The following is a 21,895-nucleotide window of genomic DNA, read 5'->3' as shown; positions in this document are numbered from 1 at the left end:
ATTCTAAGCTACTGATGCAAACTCAAGACGTGGCATCAGGAAAGCACAGTAGCCAAATTATGTTTTTAATCTGAATAAGAGTGTGTATCTGAAAATTTGAGCAAAAATTGATTAGCAGTTAGATATTCTTGCTCGAAATACCACTGTTAAAATTGGTTATAAATGATATGTCTCACATGTACACTTATCTCCTGAATATAGTAAGCATGGCTTGCGACCTGAGTGCCTCCGATGTATAAAAAAAATGGCCAGATTACTGCATGACGCGTGGAGCAACCCAGTGTAGCACATTCAGGCTTCATGGAGTGGAAAATGAAGGCGATAATAACTTTAAGAACAAAAATCACAGGACCAGGAAGCTGACAGAACACACTGACACTCAGTGCATGAAGGGCACTATGGAGTTGCCTGTCATGTCGTGCAAGATGGAGGTTGCACAGACAGATGTTAAACATGAGTCGATGCAGATACCTTCTGTCATTACATAGCACTCACTGCAGAACTCAACAAGCAAGAAGCAAAGGTAACAGCTGAGCATGGCCAGACTCTTGTGCTTTCCTCCGCAAGCAATCTGGATGCGCAACTCTTCGAAGTCTTTTATGCTTTCGCTCGACATATACATCATCACTGCATGTGTCGAGGAAAAGTACATACCCTTGATGTCAAGTGACAGAGCACTCAAAGGGCCCAGTAGCAGCTCACTCACGTGTTCTGATGCATCTACAGGGCACCTCATGAGAGATTCTTAGGCTTCAGAACACTCAGCCCTTGCAGAAATTGTTTCAAAAATTGTTGCCACATAGACCTCTTCGTAAAATGACCCTAAAAGCGAGCCTTCCTTTAGTGTCACAAAAAAAGGCCTAGAACATGGGTCTTTTTTGCTCCTTCATTAGAACCAAAATGTTTGCGAGCGAGATCTTTCACAGGTATGGAATGATTTCACGAATTGTCAAAGAGAAGACTGAAGCTGTGCGAAACAATACCAGCAACAGCCCTGCCGCGGTGGCTCAGTGGTTAGGGTGCTCGGCTGCTGACCCGAAAGACGCGGGTTCGATCCCAGCCGCGGCGGCCAAATTTCCATGGAGGAGAAATTCTAGAGGCCCGCGTGCTCTGCGATGTCAGTGCACGTTAAAAAACCCCAGGTGGTCGAAATTTCCGGAGCCCTTCAACACAGCGTCCCTCATAGCCTGAGTTGCTTTGGGACGTTATACCCTAATAACCAAACCAGACCAAGCAATACCAGTTACAAACACATCACAGCTGTTAAAGAAGCTGATTCATGCCTTCATCCTTTTTCTACATCAGACACATGAAGACACCTTGTCTTTCTGGGCCATCATTTTGAAAAGGTTAACATGGCAGCGGCCTTCGGTTAAATTTCTGCAAAGAGCCCTTTGTGGAAACTTAAGCATCTGTTCCTCGTGAGGCACACTGCAGAGTTATTTGAATACCTTAGTGAGCTCAAACCAGCACCTGTTGCTGCATTTTCACTGACATCACAGATTAGTACATTTTCTTGCAGATGCTGAGATAATGGAAACTATAACTGAAAGCATAAGGTTTCGGGGAAGTATGCTTCCTGATTGCTTGTGGGAAAGTGCAGCTTTCTTCTCACCTGGTGCTCGTCTTCTTTAGGGCAAAATGCCTGCCAAATGGTTCATTGCCCCACCTTGAGATGAAGAAAATACCTTGTGCCATGGTGCTCTTTGTCCGAGCCGGGTAACAAGAGTAAATGAACAGCCTTCTTTTTTGTTTGTGCGGTTCAACCCATCCGAGTCCTCCCTAGGTTTTACTTCGGCCCTTAGAAATCCCTGTCCCTAGGGGTAATTCTCTTCCCCTGTCTACATTTGTTTGTGTTTTTTGTCTAGCTGAAATAATATTTTTTTACTATATTTACAAACAATGCATTTCAGAACAATGCTTATTAATTTTATAGAAGCTTTTTACAGTTTTTTATGTAAATTGAATTTGGGCTTTTATTTGTGCATGATCACGTGACTTCATTGTTTTGCACACTTTTCGATATTCTAACGGTCCTCTCGTGTCCGTTGTGCGAGCGTCTTCGCTGGTCTTTTAGGCTGTGCAATTGCTGTAGGGCTGATTGCTGTATACGTTAGATTGCACTGTTTTATTACCTCTTTCTGTCGCAGCTCCGTTGAGCTTTCTTTTGGCCGTTGCCATATTCATAGTTCTTAGTTGTTAGCGCCGTTGCGCGTTCTCTGTTTCACGCTGAACCGCTTTGTTCAGTAGCAGCTCCGTTGAGCTTTCTTTTGGCCGTTGCCGTATTCTGTATTGCCCTGGGTGCGCACTTTTCTACTATTCATAGTTTCTAATTGTTAGCACCGTTGCGCGTTCTATGTTTCACGCTGTTTTATAACCGCTTTGTTCGGTAGCAGCTCCGTTGAGCTTTCTTTTGGCCGTTGCCGTATTCTGTGTTGCGCTGGGTGCGCACTTTTCTACTATTCATAGTTTCTAATTGTTAGCGCCGTTGCGCATTCTTTATTTGGCAATATAAATTGTGTTTGTGTCTGTCGGCGAGGTGCCCTTGTAGGAATGGAGGGACCAAGTGCACCACCCGCCGAGTCACCTGCACCAGATAAGTATCTGTGCCCAGTGTGCCAAGCTGAGTTTGCTTTTGAGAGTTCTCAAAGGAGGCATTTGCGAAACCAGCATCCCGAAGCTATAAGCTCCCTTTGTTTCGCGAAAGGCTCCTATTCATGTGACCAGTGTACTAATGTAAACTTTGCCCGCCGTGGCGAATTGTTGCAGCACCACGAGCAGAACCACGGGTTCGTGTCGAGACTAAGTACGCTTCAGTTTTCTTCCTATTCAGGTGAGGAAGATGCACGCATTCTTGGCGTTCTTTTTTTGTGCACGCACGAATAAATGTTAGCTTGCGTAGACCGCTCGCGTAGTGTTCTGCGGAGGAAAAGGGAGCGAAATTTTGACAGCTTAAAGCGCTTCCAGGTACTTACATGAACGGCAGAGGTCAGTGCATTGCGAATTATATTGGTGGGTAAAGCAAGGAATAAGCACAGCAAGCGCCGGACGACTCCTGGTTAATGCTATTTGCAGGCACCACCATCGAGTCTGCCACCAGAACAGCAGAAGCACAGGATGCATAAAAAATAGCGTGAGAAATGCAAACGAATAAGAAGCATTATGCGCCTCATTGCTTCTGCTTATCTGTTGGTTATAGCTCTCTCCTCTGTAATTTTAATGCGCAATGTGGAGCAACAGTTTACCTCTTCTTTCTGCTTCGGCAAACGTGCGGTATTTTCGAGGGTGAGAACTTGGACACAATGGAGCTACAAGCTTGCACGTTCTTGCTTAGAACTGGCGAAATGATTATCTTTTCTGTCTGTGAACAGTTCACGTAAACTGTATTATTCACTAAGAAGTCATCAGTGCTGTCTCTGTGCTCTCAATAAAGGAGCATGGCTCCTTTCTGCATGATATTTATATTGCATGTGCAGGTACTAGTGCGAATACAAAAGTAATTTTAATGCGCAAACCTTGCTTGCCTCATTGAGCGAAAACTCGTCTGTGTGTGTGTGTGTGTGTGTGTGTTAACATTCAATGGTACCCGTAAAACACGGCATTCTCATGCAACCTGGCAGGTAGCACTTAATGATTGGCTGCGGGAGCAACTTACGAGGCAGGTGGCCCACCTACATCACATAACCTTGTGCCGTCCTCAAACCCAACGCAAACTGTCCATTGGGAAAGGTCCCGGCTAAATGAAAGACTGGTATTTGGGAAGAGCAACGTGGGTCATATAGAGCTGCCGCTGGGGAGCACCTGCCACTGCAGGGCAGAGGCGTATGGCTTATCCGCTGCACCACTGCACCAGGAGGGGTATGAGGACTGTCAGGGATATACGAATCTAAAATAGATAATGACCTTTTGCATATACGGGAATTAATCCACATGCTATCGCGTCATACCCTTCAGGTGGAGTTTGTTTCCCCTCCGATTTTTTGTACTGTAATTTGAAATGTCTTGGTGTGCAGCCATTGTTAAAATTCTTTATTGTCTACAGCATTGTGACCGTCAACGCAGAATTTCCTAGCCTGGGGTAGCCCGCAGTTGTGTCATTCCAATAGTCCATGACTTCAACACCTGTATTTGTGGGGCTTGCTTCGCTTCCATCAAGTACTGGTTCAACTGCTTGTAAAAATGGTCTGCACCGGTCACGGACACGGTGTAAAAATAGTTTCGGTGTTGACACTGGCTGTCTGCCACTGCGGAGAGCACGCACAGACCATGTTCGCCTTCTAGTATATGCGCACACCGGCGCGGGGGCTCAGCGCAGTGGTGGCCATTCACTTGCGGAGTGGCGGACGCGGGTGAATGGTTTGCACGGCTTTCGGTCCTATTTTAGGCTTCGTTTTTCGGTGTTTTGCACTGCCAGAGTGCATCACAAGGTGTGGACGTTTAGGTTCATGCCTTCGATGTTGTCTTAGTCACTGTGCGCGAACAAAGTTTGGTAGAACTGGCTTTTGTGTTGCGGTTTGGGACCAGCAGCAGTGATTGTGGAAACCCACGTGGTGGTGTGGTCTCACTCCTTGGACGGCTGTTGCGGCCTATGTACATGGCAGCAGAAGCTGACCATACGTGATTGTGCTTAGTATCCAAGTGCAGATCAGGATACCAGAGTTGTCCAGACCAAGTGTCGCTCTTTCAAGCTGCGTTTGAGCCCGATCGCCTAGAAATTTGGTTCTAGGCGAGGATAGGAAATAAATATCCCATCTGCCCAGAACAGGTAGGATAATTCGATCTAGTGACCACATCTGCGCGAAGCATTTTCCCGAGCTTACACTATAAAATCGTACTATGCCAAATTTAATGGCAATGCACTTTTAAATGCACCCAAGAAACCGATCCTTTTGGCTGATGCTGTGCCCAGTATTTTTCCTAGATGTCCTAATCTGACAAAAGAGGCAAGTTCAAGAAAGCCTCCTAGATTGGATTGTTAAAACGTTTATTTGGGAATAGCCTTCTGGCGGGCTAGTTGGTGCTTTTCGTTCATGGTTAAACTGCGCGAAGAAAGCAAGGACAAAGACAGAAACACGCGTACACACTGAGCGCAGAACTTCCAACTTTTATTCGAAAAACGCTTCGGGAATTACCTTTTGTACGCTCTAAACAACCACCACATGACACAGCCGGGATAAAAACCGATAAGTATTGACAGTAACGGGTCCATGATGCGCCGACCCGCCAGAGCGCCAATCTAAACTATACCAGTGTGTGCAAGCTTATGCACCATTGATACCTAGATACAAGGAAAAAGAAAAGGGAGACTGGAAGATTAAGATCCTAAAAGTGAAGATAAAACCAATACCACCAAAGAGGTCATCAACAAAACGCTGTATTACTAGCGCAACCTACTCAACAATGGGATGAGACGCGGAACCAACAGTAATAACCAGGGTGTCAAACCGGCATTTTTTCGGGTTCGGTTCCGGTTCGGGTTCACGCCTTTCGGGTTCATTTCCGGGTTCGGCTCCAGAGGGCCATTCCGTTCCGGTTTGAACCGGTTCGGACCGTCCCGAACCGGTTCAAACGGGTTCAAACGGGTTCAGGACAAAAAAAAAATAGAACGCAGATGAGTTTCAGTCAACCTTGCTATGCGTTTTTTTTTTTCTGGCACATCGGTATACAAAAAAAATGCAAAGATTTGTTTACGAGAACATAAAACTGTGCCAGTTTGTAAGGATTCATGCTTAAGAAGCGCAGTAAACAGGACAAAAGGAAGACTGGAGACGACACAGACGCTGACTAACAACAGGTTATTACATTTTCAGAAAACTATATGAACGCGCAGGACACAGTGAACAATCCAAAAAACAGAACAACAAAGATTAAAAATAAAACAAATATACTGCGCATGCACATCAATGTCGGGCCGCCGCGCTGGCTCAGTGGCTATGGTGCTCGGCTGCTGTCCCGAAAGACGCGGGTTCGATCCCGGCCGCGGCGGCTGAATTTCTTTGGAGGAGAAATTCGAGGCCCGTGTACTGTGCGATGTCAGTGCACGTTAAAGAACCCCAGGTGGTCGAAATTTCCGGAGCCCTCCACTACGGCGTCTCTCATAGCCTTAGTCGCTTTGCGACGTTAAACCCCATCAACCAACCAACTAACCAACATCAATGTCGAGTCATGACATCTGTTCAACGAAATTCGAAGACTATCTTCCATAGTAGACAGCACTCCCCTATCTTCTGGACCTCACACAGTTGCCAAGAAAGTCTGACTCCTTATCTACGAAGTTGATGGATGGTGAACAAGCACGCTCATCTGCTTCCTTCCTGATCATAAAGGCCTCCACCATCTCGCTACCAATTCGATCAGGCTGAATAAGCAGGAGACTTGTCTTTCTAAGTGGGGAAGCAATGAGCATTTGTTCGAGCATCACAGATGGGGGAAAAAAGTAGCGGTGTCGTACAACTTGGCTTTGCATTGCAGCGAGTGCAACAATTGCTTCCCCCAGTAGATAAGACAAGTGTCCTGTTTAATAACCCTGTTTGCATATGTAGGGAGTTGGTCGAGGCCTATGTGATCAGGAAGGAAGCAGATGAGTGTGTTGCTTCACCATCTATAAGTTTGGTAGATAAGGAGTCAGGCTTTTTTGGCAATTGGGTGAGGTCCAGAGGATAGGGGAGTGCCGTCTACTATGGAAGAAGTGCAATTAAAAGGCGGCACTGCCCTGCGCAGCGCTAACCGCAAATTCGAGCGTCTGGTAACAATGTAAACCATAAATTAAACACGGTAACGATGTGCTATAACTCTCTATTGAAATAGTAAGTAACCGCCGGCCAAACCCGCGTCGATGGCCTACGAGGGCAATCATTGCCTACGCGTTCGCAGGCTGGGCAAAGCATCCCGTATGGAAGAAGCGCGGTGTGCGTGAGACGGGGGCATCGTCGAAAGCGAAGCTATTGACCATGGTCGCGGATCAACTAAAAACGTTGAAATCCGGGCTTGTTGGTTCATACTTCGGAGCAATAGCGCAAACAGGACAACAAGGGACCAAGCTGGCAGCAAGGTCTCGACGAGGATTAAATGACCGCCCTAGATAGCTTGGAAAGAGCCGCGACAGGCTCTGCTTTGCACAAGCAGGCACGTATAACGAACGCAGTTTTATAAGAAATAGACGCCATTTTTAGTGGCCTTAGTGTTTCTGGCTGTTGTACGAAGAATCCACTTGCTACGAACATCAGATATACGGGAGCATGCCAAAAACATAGAAAATAACGACACGAATGTGAATCTTGTGCGGCACCTTGCTTCGTGTAAATGTAGGGCGGGATTAGAGAAGACCACGATTCTTGGCAAGAGCGGCAATGATAAGGCAAGGCTCGTTTTAGAAGCTTATTATATCAGAAAGCTGTCCGAACGTTGTGTGAGTGACACATCGGTACACATATACTCATCTGAATGTGCTTTTTTAGATTCGTTTTTTGATTAACTCGTTTGCTTGACGGATGTGCATTATCTGTACCTCGCTACGCGCATGCTCTTCATTCCCTTCCTATATATCCCCTGTACTTCAGCATGAATAAACAGTTGGTAGTTAGCGCTCGTGAACGTCTGAGTGTGTCTCTCTTTGTCCCTTGTCTGTATTTTTGCGCTGAATTCAATTTAACATGCTTCACCAACTAGCCCGGCAGCTTGCTCTCCTGATCAGATATAACGAACGGAAGCCGCGTCACCGACAGGTTCGTTATAAATTGGCTCAACTGTAGTTTTAAACTGCCACAAAGGGTCAGAAAGGTTCCAAATATTCCATGCAACAACCATAAAAAGAAGCCTACAAGATAGCCGAATAGCCGAAAGCATCTGTAAAGAGAGTTTTCTGTTGCGCCGCCATTGGTACGAATCCCACTTGGAGTCAGAGGATATAGAGTATACAAACCCTGTTAGTTGTTCTTTTTACTGCGTTAGCAGTGTAGCCTGCTTTCCCAAAAATAACCGCGCTGTGTGTGCGTGTGTGTGTGTGTGTGTGTGCGTGCGTGCGTGCGTGTGCGTGTGCGTGTGTGTATGTGTGTTAGGGGGGGTGCGTGCGTGCAGCCTCCATCCTTGATGCGCACTTCGGTGGGCGCACATTCGGGCATTCACTGGTAAAAATACACCTTCAAAAACTTTCACTCATCTTTCCACCCCCACCACCCACCTGTACCCGATATAGCCGAGGCAGATTGTTGTGAAGGCTCAACGTATTCAGTCGCCCAAGCGTTGTACGAAAAAAAACGCCAACAGTCATAAGCCAGTCGTGTCAGACACTACGAATGGGAAGTATGACAGCGAGAAGTAGGTATAAGTCGCCAGACAGAGAATTTAAGATCGAGCAGTGAGATGACAGCGGATAGAGCCGCGCGCTGGCGACTGGCAGCAATTTTTTCTTAGAAGCAGAACGATTTCAGCGAATAGGGATAACGAAATCACTTCATCGCAGTTACATTTAATCGCAGTAGCATCTTTCTGGGCGTAATCACTATCGCATGCCAGCAAGCGCATATATTTCCGCATTGTCCTTTTGAGTATTCGGTATTTAATTTTTTTCTTATTAGTACATATCCACCGTTGCCAAGAACCCGCCTTTCGTTGCTTATTTCCGTCGCGCACAAACAAGAATATGCGGATTCTAAAAACAAAACAAGCTGCACCTATTTATACATCCTTCTTTTGGTAATAATAGTAGGAATATCTCGGGTGTAATGTGTCGAGTAGACATTGTGGCTATATGATGGACCGTGTAGTGGAGGGCTCCATATTAACGAGGACCAGCTGGGGATTTTCGGCGTGCGAGAAAGCACGCTGGTCTTTGTATTTTTGGAATCAGCAGCCGAGCTCCACAGCCATTCAGCCTTTTTTTTTCTTTGTTGAGCTACATCGTGAGGAGTTTTATTTAGAACCTGCTGTTTGAGACAATGAGCGCCTACAAAAGTAAATGTTGCACTACCCACTGCGGTGGCTCAGTGGTTAGGGCGCTCGGTTACTTATTCGGTGTACGCCTACTTCGCCTGTTTCTGTTTTTTCTTTCACTCCCACCTTCCTCCCTTCCTTACGGCGCGGTTCAGGTGTCCATCAAGAAATGAGACAGTTACGGCGCCATTTCCTCCTCAAAAACCACCGTCACAACGTTGTTGGATCCTCGCGCTAATATTTCATCTATTGGTGGGAAATGACACAAAGAAAAGACATTCTTAATCGGTGCTTAAATGACTGTAGACACCCAATTTTATTGCGTGTTTTCTTCTTTCAAATTACGCCATAGATATTAGAATACATGGACCACCGTGTGGTATTCGCCTACTGCCACTAAATAATTTAGAAAACAATTTTTTCTCTCATGCTGTCCCGGTTTCATCAACCAAATGATGGTTGTTACATGATTTCAACTTTAGGTCCAGTGAGGCACGAGAAAACTAATAAAAACGCTGATGCGTTGTTTTGACTCACCATAGCACTTAACAAGGCAGCTTAAAGACCTATAGTTACAACGAACAACGTATCAGCAGTTAAATTGCCGTTTTACTGCACCTCACGCGACTTAATTTCCTCTACACGTCACAGCCATCGTTATGTTGGTGAAACCGAAACAGGGTCATGAAGAAATTGAAATACAAATTATTTATTGTGTGTTGGTGAAATACCACGCCATGCTCCGTGTACACCAACGTCTAACACATCGTTTGAAAGAAGAAAGCACGCAAGCAAAAAATTTGGTGTCTATAGTACTTTACTGAGTTAGAGCAGTCCTAACATTTTGATTAAAGATTTACGCAAATATGTAAAAAGGGAAGGAGTAATAACTCAAGATTTCACATAAACCTGACGCACAAAGAATTGGCGGTAGTACATTGCAGAAGCGTCAATTAGACTTTTTCCCAGGCACCAGACTTCCTGTAAGTTTTATGTCGCATATACTGGGTACCATTTTCGCACTTCCCAGCGCAGACAGCTACGGGAGGGTAAATCTACGCGCTAGATCATCTCATTTTGTCCGAAAACAAGAAGTATGCCGAGATGAAAAAAAGTGGCGCTGAACCGGGTCCCGAACCGGTTCGGAACGGTTCCTTTGAATCGTTCCGGTTCGGGTTCAGTTCCAAGATGGCAAAAAATTTATGGGTTCGGTTCGGTTCCGGTTCCTGGCGAAAATTCGGGTTCGGTTCCGGTTTAGGGTTCGGGTTCGGTTCCGGTTCGACACCCTGGTAATAACAATAAACGATGAAGGTGCAAAGCCCCTAAAACACGTAGGCTGAAAAGAACTAAGAAAAAACACGAGAGGCTAAAACTGTGAAACTGAGAGTGAAAGATAGAGACAACAAACAACAAAGGTAACGGCGACGCGAGCAATGAAATGGCGAAACCAGGCTAAAATCTATGAAGGATGGCAAAAAACAAATAACAAGAGTACACGTGCAGGGTTAAAATGGACGGTTTAAAGTGTTCCCTTCTAAAAACGAGATTTCTTTATCAGAGAGCATAATGGATGGTGTGCTCACACAATTCTTCGAATTTTTTGCGATTAGGAAGGCCTCAATTATCTCCCTTTCCGTTCTGGTTCTAGCCGTAGCGGGGAACTCTGTGCTTTCGAGAAACGGTTGACAATCACTTTTCTCGCACTTCTTACAATGTAAAGCTAAATTTCTTCCTGAGTTGGTAGAAAGATTGCGAACATGTTCAGCCGCCCTCTCACTAAAACATCGCCAAGTTTGTCCGATGTACATCTTTCCACAGGATAATGGCACCTGATAAATAGCTTCTCTGGCACAATCAGTGTACTCAAGGCTGTGATTTGAGGTGCATCTTTGCTGCCTATCATCTCGGTTCATGTATGCACACAGTTTAGCTAGCTTGCACGGCACCGCAAACACGAGTTGGACACCGTATCTTCCTGCTACTTTCTTTAAATTGTGAGACACTCGGTGCAGGTAAGGCATGACACACACTGGTTTTCGGTCTTCGTTCGTTTGGGGGTTCTTCATCCCCTGTAGCAGACTCTCACAAACACAGGCTATCAGTTGCGGCGGATACCCGGCATCATACAACCTCTCAGTCTGACGGTTAAGACTTGAACTCATTCTGTGTTCACATGATTTTTCTAAGGCTGAACGGCAGGCAAGGTGAACAATCGCTCTTTTAGCCAACTTTGAATGCGCACTGTCAAAGGGTAGTAACTGCTTGTTCATTCTGGGGTTGTAGGACCAACAGATGTGTGAAGGCGTAAATTCCAGACTAATATCCAGAAACTGGATTTGGTTGCCTTTGGGCAATTCATGTGTAAAATTAAGCCCTTTTCCTTCACGCTTGAAAACATTAAGGATAGTACTAACTGACTGAGGCAGACTAGAGTTAGAAGAAAGGTTTAACATCACGAGATAATCATCAACGTACCGAAAAATGCGCAAAATGCTTTGGTCGGAGAGACTACTTTTTAAGCGCCGACCCAAAGAAGAGAGAAAAATACTACATAAAACAGGTGCCACAGATGAGCCTATGCAAATACCACTTTTCTGAATGTAAAAGTGTCCTTTGTGGCAAATCGCGGTCGACGCAAGGTAAAATTTCAACAGTTCAAGGAATTGTTCCAAAGACATGCTAACAGCGTTGCGGAAGCTGACTTCACCGTATTCTTCTACATGCTGTTTGAGTGCTGCAAACAAGGCTTCATGCGGAATAGAGTAGAACAGGTCTTCTATGTCTATCGAGAACGCCGTGGTGGCAGAGGTAATGTCACCTAGAGTGGCACGAAATTCCTTCGAGCTCTTCACTAAAAACGGGTCCGGTCCCACTACTTCGTTTACGTGCTTCTTTAGAAAATCCCCTACCATTCGCTGCCAACTATCCTTCTCTTACACAATGACGCGAAGAGGGCAATTCACCTTGTGGGTTTTTCCTGTGAAGAAAACCTGAAGGAACCCCTTTTGCTCTTTCTTGACGTCCTTGGCCATTGATTCGAGCTGTACCTTCCTGAGAAGCTTCCTGGCAGCCCTCTTTTGTCTTTCTTCACAAAATTCTATCGGCCTGAAGTTCTTCGTTAGTGCCTGCAGAGCCTTTTCGTCATACATTCCAACAGGCATAACAACGAAGCCGCCTTCTTTGTCGGCTTGGATGACTGTGAGGTCGTTGTCTTTCAAGTGGTTCACAATTTTCCTTAAAAGGGGGGTTCTTAGGTGGCTGTTCACTTACAGTACGGATGAGGCTGTCAACTCCGTCGCCGATAACACGTCCTTTATCTTGGTTGGTTTTGCTGCGGGCAATTTGTCGCACCGTAGCTAGAAGCTCAGAGAGGTTGGTCCGAGGTTCAAAGGAGAATTTCGGACCCTTCTCCAGGATGCTCCGTATACCCCCAGGGATGCTGATGTTGCCTTCCACAAAGATGTTCCTGGCTGCCTTGTCGACGCGCTTCCGAGAATGAAGCTTCGGCCTTACATGGTGCCAAAGAAATTCGGTGCAACTGGCAGCAGTCTTCTTCAGTTCTGAAAATCTTCGGTTTGCCAAGGAGGGATCTTCTTCTTCATAGACAAGGGCGCGTAGCCAATCCGTGTAGAAACGGACTTGTCTCCAACATTCTGACTTCATTATTTTGCTGATCTTTCTAGCGTGTCCCCATGACGGCTCCGGCGTGCCCAGCATTACTTGAATCAGCGGAGGGGGGATCTTCATCCTCAGGTAGTATGCAAGAACCCGGGATCGGCATGTGGTGACTGCGATTAGCGACGCGCAAAAGGTTGCCGCTTGATGCTTAGATGTAGAACATAGAATAGAGCCCTGGGTAGGAGAAATATATTCAAGAATAGCCTTCTGGCGGGCCAGTTGGCGCTTTTCGTTCATGGTTAAACTGGGCGAAGAAAACAAGGACAGAGACAGAAACACACGTACACACTGAGCGCAGAACTTCCAACTTTTATTCGAAAAACGCTTCGGGCATTACCTTTTATACACTCTAAACAACCACCACATGACACAGCCGGGATAAAAACCGATAAGTATTGACAGTAACGTGTCCATGATGCGCCGACCCGCCAGAGCGCCAATCTAAACTATACCAGTGTGTGTGGGGCCTGCAGTAGAGCGCGCGCGCGCTTCGGACGGGGCTTATGTCGTCCTCTGGGTGCCGGCCGCGCGGCCTGGGTCCCCGCTCGCCGTTGCCGGCTCGCTGGGTTCCTGCTGGGCCAGCGCCTCCATGACCTGCTGGACGGCCCAAAGTTGTTCCTCTTGTTTGTCGCTCCCTGCGGCTGCTTCCAGTCGCGGCGGGATCCTCCCAGACTTAGCTTCTTCCTGGTACTTGCTGCAATTCCACAGAATGTGTGCGAAGCCGGCCGTCTCCGTTTCGCAGACTCTGCATTTGTCTGTCGGATGCGTCTCGGGATACAGTCTGTGCAACAGCGACGGGCTGAGGAGTGAGCCCGTCTGTAGCTGTCTGAATAAAACGGCTTGCTCTCGATTGAGCCCCGAGCAAGAGGGTGGAAGGGTTCTGCGAGCTAGGCGGAACGCCTTGGTTATTTCGTTGTATTCGGTCATTCGGTCCTTGGTGCTGAACCACAGCGGCCAGTCGACCGAGGCGCGGCCCGTTAGCGCGCTCGCCTCGGCGTGTGCCGTCTCGTTGTGGTTGGCGTTGCGGTCTGACGCCTCGCCCGCGTGCGCCGGGAACCACTTGATTCTCACTTGTTTGCTGCCATCGTCGTACTTGGTTGCCTGCAGTATGCGCACCGCTTCCTTCGCTATCCTGCCTTTGGCGTAATTTCTCACCGCCTGCCTCGAGTCGCATAGCACCGTGTGGTAGTCGCGGTCGGCGATGGCCACCTCCTCCGCTTGCTCTGCCCTGGGGCATCTCGTGCTGGCGGTCGTGCGAACGGTGCCGGTCGCGTCGACGACGACCGTCATGAAGCCGTGTATCTTGGCGTACTCAGCCGCGTCAACGTAGCGTGCGTGTGTGTCGGCCGCGTGCTGGTCTATCAGCGCCTTGGCTTTCGCTGCTTTTCTCCTCCCTTTATTATACTCCGGGTGCATGTTGTTCAGTACCGGGTACACTCTGATGTTGCGCCTGATCGCATAGGGGACGGGGAGCTGTGTCTGCTCCCTGCCTTGATATCCAATTCCCATCTTGTCCAGGATTTTCCGGCCGGCCTTGGTCGTAGACAGTGTTTCGAGTTGTGCGGCGCGTTGGGCCTCCGCTATCTCCTCTAGCGTGTTGTGCACCCCCAGCTGCAGGAGGCGTTTGGTGCTCGTTGTTTCGAACAGTCCCAGTGCCGTCTTGTAGGCCCTGCGGATGAGTATATCTATCTTGTTTCTCTCGCTCTCCTTCCACTTGTGGTAGGCCGCCACGTACGCTACGTGACAATGACGAACGAGTGGATCAGTCTGATCAGGCTCTCTCCCGTCATTCCGCTTTTCTTGTTCGTGACTCGTTTGAGTAGTCTCGTGGCATTCGCCGCTTTCGCAATGAGTCGGGTGACAGTCTCGCCGTTTCTGCCGTGCGTCTCGATCGTCATTCCCAACACTCTGATCTTGTTGGCTCTTGGGATCGCGTTTCCCTCTCTGGTCTTGACTTTGATTGCCTCGTACTCTCTCGGGCTGCTCTTTGGTTTGCGGTGCTTGACGGGCGGGTAGACGACGAGCTCCGACTTACTCGGCGAGCATCGGAGCCCCGTTCCGTCGAGTTGGTCTTCGATCGCGTCAATGGCCACCTGTAGAGTGGATTCGATGTGGGCATCGCTGCCCCCTTCCACCCACAGCGTTATGTCGTCACCGTATGTCGTATGTCGGACTTCCTTGATGCTCCTGAGCCTTTCGGCCACTCCTATCATCACGAGATTGAAAAGCACCGGCGAGATGACCGATCCCTAAGGTGTGCCTGTGCTTCCCAGCTTCTTTTGCTGTGCTTGGAGGTCCCCCGCTCTGAGCTTGGCCGTTCTGTCCGTGAGGATCTCTCTCCCATATTTAGTTTCGAGACTTGGGATAGGATCGCCGAGTGCTTCACCTTGTCGAACGTGCTCTGCAGGTCGAGTCCCAGTATTGCTTTGTTGTCGCCGGTGTTGCCGTCGATGATCTGGTGCTTGAGTTGTATCATGGCGCCTTGGGTACTTAGATGCTGCCTGAAGCCAATGATTGTTTCCGGGTAGAGATCTTTCTCGAGGTATTCTTGCCACCTGTTGAGCAGGACATGTTCCAACACCTTGCCCACGCAAGATGTGAGTGATATGGGTCGGAGGTTATCCGTGTCGGATGGCTTGCCCGGCTTGGGGATCAGGATTATCTTGGCCTTTTCCACTGCGTCGGCAGCGTTCCTGTTTTCCAGCATTTGTTGTAATAGCTCGTGAGGCTTTCTGTGGATTTGTCGTCGAGGTTCTTAAGTGCCTTGTTGGTGATGCGGTCCAGCTCGGCCGCCGACCTGCTGTTGAGGTCCTGCAGTGCCGTGCGATCTTCTTCTACGTCTATATCTCTGTCACGACGGGCGTTGGGCAGCCCCCCGTACGGCCTATGGCACTCCGTGGGCGTAGCCGGCAGATATCTGTCGCTGATGCGTTTCGTCACCTCATCGGCGCCGTGTTTAGTGACTTCTCGATGGATGAGTTTCGCCAGTCGGTCCCTTTGGTGTGACTTAGTCTTGGCTTCGTCGAGCAGATGCTTCAGCAAGTTCCATGTTTTCCTGTTGTGCATCTGGCCATCGGCGGCGTTGCATATCTCGTTCCACTGTTGCGCACATAGCATGCGACAGTGGTCCTCGATTGCTCTGTTGAGTTCTGCGACTTTCTTTCGTAGCCTACGACTAAGGCGTTGTTTTTTCCATCTGTTGAGAATGGACTGCTTGGCTTCGATGAGGTGGGCCAGTCGGTTATCCATTCTGTTCGTTTCGAGGTCTGTTTCTATGTCCGTGGTTGAGTTTCGAACGTCTTGGTGGATCTTGTTGGTCCACCTGTCTATGTCGTCGATTTCGATCTCTTCCGCCTGCTGATTTCTGTTATCTCTGAAAGCGGTCCAATCGATCCACGTATGTTTCCTGACGTTGGTACTTCTCTGCTCCGGTATGACGATTTCCACTGTCATGTGGTCGCTGCCGAGGTCCACCCCCGTGTTCCTCCACGTGATCGTGATCGGTTCGTTGTTCTTGACAAAAATGAGGTCTGGGCTGGTATCTCGGGACACAGAGTTGCCAATTCTCGTTGGGTAAGCCGGGTCGGTTATGAGGGTATAGCCGAGTTCCGCCGCGTCTTGGGATAGGTTTCTGCCTTTCGCATTGCTCTTGACGTAGCCCCACGCCGGATCCATCGCATTAAAGTCGCCGCATGCGATCAGCGTGCTCTGGCCGGCCGTCGTGCTTGCCTTGTGAAGAATGGCTTTGAACTTCTGCAGTCTCTGCGATGGGTTACTGTAGATGTTCAAAATGAAGATGCTGTTTTTTCGTGAGCGTGTGTTCGATCCTGACGTTGCTTAGCCGGTGTTTGACGAAGGTGTGTCCCTTCCTGACCAGGGTGCTCAGTCCTCTGCCGTCGGGCGGGCCCGCGTGCACCCTGTAGCCGGGGAGGGACGGCTTGTCCGTTAGTGTTTCTTGGAGCAGGAGCACGTCGGGCTTGCGCGCCGCGTGCTCGATGTGTTGCTGGACGACTGCCCTCTTCTTGACGAAGCCGCGGCAGTTCCACTGCCACACTCTTATGCCTGTGGAGTTGGTGGCCATGATTGTCCTATTCGGAATTCTCCGAGTTGCTGCGCTTGGTTGACTTGCTGCTGTACTGGCGCGAACGTTAGGTTGCTTAGTATTAGTTGCACACTGCTTTCCAGATTGCTGACTCTATTGACGTTCTCCGTTAGGAAGTCTTCGATGCCTTCCTTCATCGATTTGATCATATCCTCGAGGCTGTTGAGTTTGGCCTCGACGTTGTTGTTGGTGTTGTCGGTGCTGCAGTTGCTCATGTTGTTCTTGGTCTTGCGCGATTTGACGGCCCTCTTCTTCGTTGGCGGCTCCTTGTCTGCGTCGGCCGTAGTTTCTTCGGCCTTGTTTTTGCCGTTCGGGCTGGATTTTTGTTGTATGACGTTGCGGGTGGCGTTGCGAATCTCCGCGATTTCCTTGGTGAGGTTGTTGATGGTGGCTCGCAGGGTCGCGTTCTCCTTTTTCAGGGCCTCGTTGATCTCTCGTTCCTTGGTTGAAGCGTTGTTTTCTGTTTTGGCGTTGTCGCTCGGATTGGTCTTCATACCTCGTGCGGCGTTGACCCAACCGGTTCTCTCGCGCGATGGTGATCTTTGGGTTTTGGTTTTTCGCGCGTCTCTGCTCTGGCTCCTGCAGCTGCTATTTCTCGACTGCGCGCGGTTTCTCGATGGCGTTCTTGACTTACGGGCAGCTGGCTTGTCGAGTGACGGGAAATCGCTCTCCGACGGCTGCTGGTGGCTGACCTTTCGGCGCTCCCACTGACGCTTGCGAACGACGTAGAGAACCTTGTACCTGGCTTTACATTCTCTGTTGGCGGTCGGGTGAGCGCCGCCGCAAAGTTTGCATTTGGGGTTACATTTGTGGTCTTCCTTGGGGTTCGCTTGGCCGCAGCCCCGGCAGATCCGGTTGGTTGGCGTCGGGCACACGTCCTTGCGATGCCCGACCCTGACCACACTGGTGGCAGACATCGATTTGCTTTCTGTACAGGTGGCACGGTATAAGCCTGACACCATATCGGACAAAGTTCGGTACCTTGGGTCCTCTGAAGGCTACCATGGTCGTGGTCGTGTTGCCACCTAGAAAACGAAATGCCACCTAGACTCCTAGAAAACGACAGTCTGCGAGACTGTGGTGGAGCCCACCTTACGCTTACCGTCCATTGATGTCCCCGATCCCCACTTGTAAATAAACCCGTTCCCGTCGTCACAACTTCGTGACAATATTTTAGGAGTCAGTATAGTTATTATATATGTTGTGAGCATTCGTGTCGATGGATTGGAAAAACTTTGCAGTGAATGCATTTCGTTAACGAGCTTGGAAGGATCGCACGGCATCGTCCTTCACCCATTCATGCAGTCCCAGCAAGTACAACACGAAGTTGCCCAAAATTATTTGGTGTCAACAGCAGTTTCAATCCTTCGGTGCCTTGCTGCACTTAAGAAAGCGCACATACTACATGCCGCAGCACCAAACGATTGCTCAGCACGTGCATTATAGCTGCCGCAGCTCGGCGTCTAGACAAGCCTCGATCGTATGGTGCCACCTGTCTGCGTTCGATAGAAGCGCGAGGAGCAGCGAACAAGGTCTGGCCGCTCCGCCGGGCGCAGTGTCAGCACCTTAATATATTCTTACACGTTGGTCACGGAAATCAAGATGTCGGTAGTCATTGGATGACTGACTCAGCAAGCACTTCTAGAGTAGATGCAGTACGGCTGCCACCTTCGATAATGTTAGATTGTTTTCTTCGTTGTCTGTCTAGGGCATTGTAGTTCAGAAATCGGGGGAAAATCACGTTTCACCCAATCTTTCAGGAGCATATTCGAGGTGTAAAAATTTTAATAGGGTAAAGTCCTGTTTCTCCCAAACACTAAAAACCCTGTGTACAGGGTGGCCAGTTTTTCTAGCACCATCTCCCCTCTGACCTTCCCAGCATATATGGACCTGATCCTCACCAGCTGATTTCCTCCTTTGCATTGCTCCTAAAGCTTCCTTCACTTCCTCTTTCGTTTCTGGCGGGATGTCAGTGCTGTGCACTACTGCCTTTCATTATTGTCCTGATTCCATTGCCTACTATATAGTGGAACTCTGTGCCTACTTTGGAAATGACACTGCCCTCTCTCTCTTAATGAATACATCGGATTTTTCTCTCTGCCTAGTTTCCTCTTCACGGCTTTTAGGCTATCTTCATTCTTGAGAACTTGCTCCATTCTCTTGTTGTGACATGCTTGTTGACGCAGGGTGCTTTAATACCTGGTGTTGGGCAAGACTTTGGTCGATTGGTGGCCGATGCATGACAGCGTGAGCGCTGCATCGTCGTCTTCCAGCTCAGCCACGTGCCACCTGGCAATACTATAGTCTGATACAACTCAAGTCTGGAGCGAAGCTTCGCCCACATTCAGGACCTTTGCGAAGAATTCTTCCACAACTAAAAGTAATCTGTTAAAACTTTTCTTGTCACCTAAAGAAAAAGCGGCTTACAAGAGAAACAATTATATGCTCTAGAATTTTGATCCCTGGCTTGTTTGCTGTACTCAAACAGTAAAAAGTTGTTCCACTTTTTACTACTCGGATTGGCCAGTAGAGTCGCGGATCGTAGCCCACTGTTAGCAGCTGCTTTTTTGTTTTACATTTTGTCGGACTGTATGTGGCATTATTTCCCCTTCCGAAAAAGAGAAGCATTGTTGTGATGCCGACAGCCTAGCGGTCAACGTAAGTTTAATACCGAAAATAAACGTTGGGGGGGTGGGGGGTTAGCAGAGCATTCCAGCTGAAGCGCGTTACGACTTCAACATGTTTGCCATTACCGTGTATAGAACGGTTTAAGCCGCACAACGCGCACAATGTCTGAGCTGTCTGCGTCGCAGTTGCACAGCATTGTCTGGAACAATTTCATAGTCGAGATCGTTAACGCACTGTAACATTCTCTAAGGGCCAAAATAGCGGCATAGCAGTTCCTCAGACAAGCCTTGGCAGCTGACAGGAGTCCATGTCGAGATTTGGTCACAGGGTTTGTTGTCAACCTGGCAGTGGCGAAAGTTGCGCTTAAACTTCGCCTTACCGCCATTTGCAACCGTCTGTAAATTTTTTGAGTGCCCAGATGTGCGCCCACCGAATTGTGCACACGTGTGCATACACATGCTTAAGCGCCCACATGCATGGACACACGCGCGCGCATGTACACACACACACCACGGAAATCTTTGAGAAAGGAGACTAAACTGCTAACGCAGTAACGAAACGACCTACAATAGTCTAACCCATAGTAGGAATCGAGCCAGTGGCGGCGGGCGCAACAGAGAAGCTTCGTTCACTGATGTCGTAGGCTACTCGGTCATCTTGAAAGATTCTATTTATTGTTGCCGCATGGAGTATCGGGAACCTCCCTGACCTTGTCTTGCTTTACTTGATTGGGTCGAATTCCGCGACCTCGGCACACGGCCTCATGCCACTATCACTTCCTTGTTCTGCCCGCACATAAAAATTCCTGAAGGTGCACACGTCAAAAAAGGGCGATCAGTCAGGAGGTTGAACTTTCGCAGCATATACGTTCTGAGCTAAAATGAGAACTGTTCTGTGAACAGTGATCTCGCCGAAAGTGGCGATTGTGCGTGTTTATCAAGCATAGAGCATCTTCACACGCTAAACAGTCTTATTAGCAAGAAATGTTCACACGGAATTCCGGTGTCCTTCATTACTGGCACAAATCTTATAGTGTAAGGCATGACCTCAATGTCCTTTTTAAGAGACTGCTGAGGTGAGCTATGTCTCAAACGAACATAGTGTCACAAATAATTTCGTTGTTCAATAGTTCCTCCTTGCTTGCAGATGTAGCAATTCCCTGATCATGGCACAAACGTCCGCTTGGCTCGATGGCATGTCCTAACACGTAAAGTCGACGTTTGAGGTCTAAGAAAGGTTTTTGGGGCCTATTGAATGTACATCCTATGAACTCGTCTTGCTTAATATAAGGCCGTCAGCAAAGGCTAGGTAAGGCTGCACGTAGAGGAAGTAATAACCGATCAGAACCTGTGTCAGCTGCCTTCTGGAGAAGCCGTACAGGTATTCTAGGGAAAATCGAATATTTAGGAAATCGAGTGTGTCAGCACAAAATGCCCTCACGACTATGTACATAAAAGGCAGATGAGCATTTAGTCACCTAATAATTATTAGCACAGCTGCCAGGAAGCGGTGGCTTTTTGGGTTTCGAAAAATAAGTCATGAAACAGGTTAGTGGACAAAAACTGCACGAAAGACTCACCATACTGTATCAAGGTAGCATGAAATTCTGTCCACGCATGGGCCCTTTGAAAGCGACCCAGAAAAGTAACAAAGATTCTATTTAACGAATTTACGATCGTCCTCTTGCAATGCACCAATTGCAACATCTTCACAGCGCAACGTCGCATCGAAGACGTCGCAAGTTTGTGTCCGTACAGACACGAAGAGCCCCCAACCAATGCAAGCCTGCTTTTTAATCATATTCTTTACGTCAGAGCAAGAGACGGAGACGACATCAGCATAGGACAAAATCTTAATTTTACACTGTACTAGCGACAAGCCACGATTAGCTGTGTTTTTGAAGAAACTGAGCTATAGGTGGTCGAGAAAATGCGAGTTACAAAGGCGATGTAGAGCAGGTGAAAATAAAAAAATTTTTGGTAAACTCTCAAGATGTATGCTGCAGGTGTGCCAGAGTGGGTTGGGGGGGGGGGGGGTGACTGGCAAGCCGCTTTTGGGGTGACAGAAAGATGTCTTGGCTTTATATACCTGCAAATACAAAGCAACTTCCGCTCATAGTGGGCGCATGCAGTGGTCCTGACGGCGCCCGCTTAAGCATTTTCGGCCGGAGAAATTCCCGATTGACACGAGCTTCAAGAGAGACCTATTACTCGCCTGACGGGGACTTTGAAACTGCTGAAACTGAAAGGTTTTGTAGATGAAAAATCCATCACTTTTTCTTTTTATGTAACTCATCAGATAGTCTAATATACATAGCCGGTGTACACTAATTCTGAGTTCATTTGATTTCGCGGCTCTTGCGTAAATTTAAGTCTTTTTGCCGCGAACAGTAAAACATCTCGCAATGAGCAAATTTTGCAGAGTTGTTTTATATGCTGATATCACAAAGAAAAGTAAACAGCAAAACAAGGTTCAATAAAAACCTACGTTCAGAATTTTTTATAGCCTGAACCCGCTTGAACCGGTTCGACTCTTTCCGGAGCGGTTTGAACCAGA

At 48.1% G+C, this 21,895-nt stretch overlaps 1 pseudogene; it reads left to right on the top strand.

Moving 5' to 3' along the window:
• Positions 1–2,341: 2,341 nt before the first annotated feature.
• LOC149326243 (uncharacterized) overlaps positions 2,342–21,895 on the top strand; it is a 28,816-nt pseudogene continuing 9,262 nt past the window's right edge.

The sequence above is a fragment of the Amblyomma mixtum genome, chromosome 10 (genome assembly GCF_055824585.1).
Source record: "Amblyomma mixtum isolate Tamu chromosome 10, ASM5582458v1, whole genome shotgun sequence".
Classification (NCBI taxonomy): domain Eukaryota; kingdom Metazoa; phylum Arthropoda; class Arachnida; order Ixodida; family Ixodidae; genus Amblyomma; species Amblyomma mixtum.
This window is presented reverse-complemented; position numbering and strand designations above follow the sequence as displayed.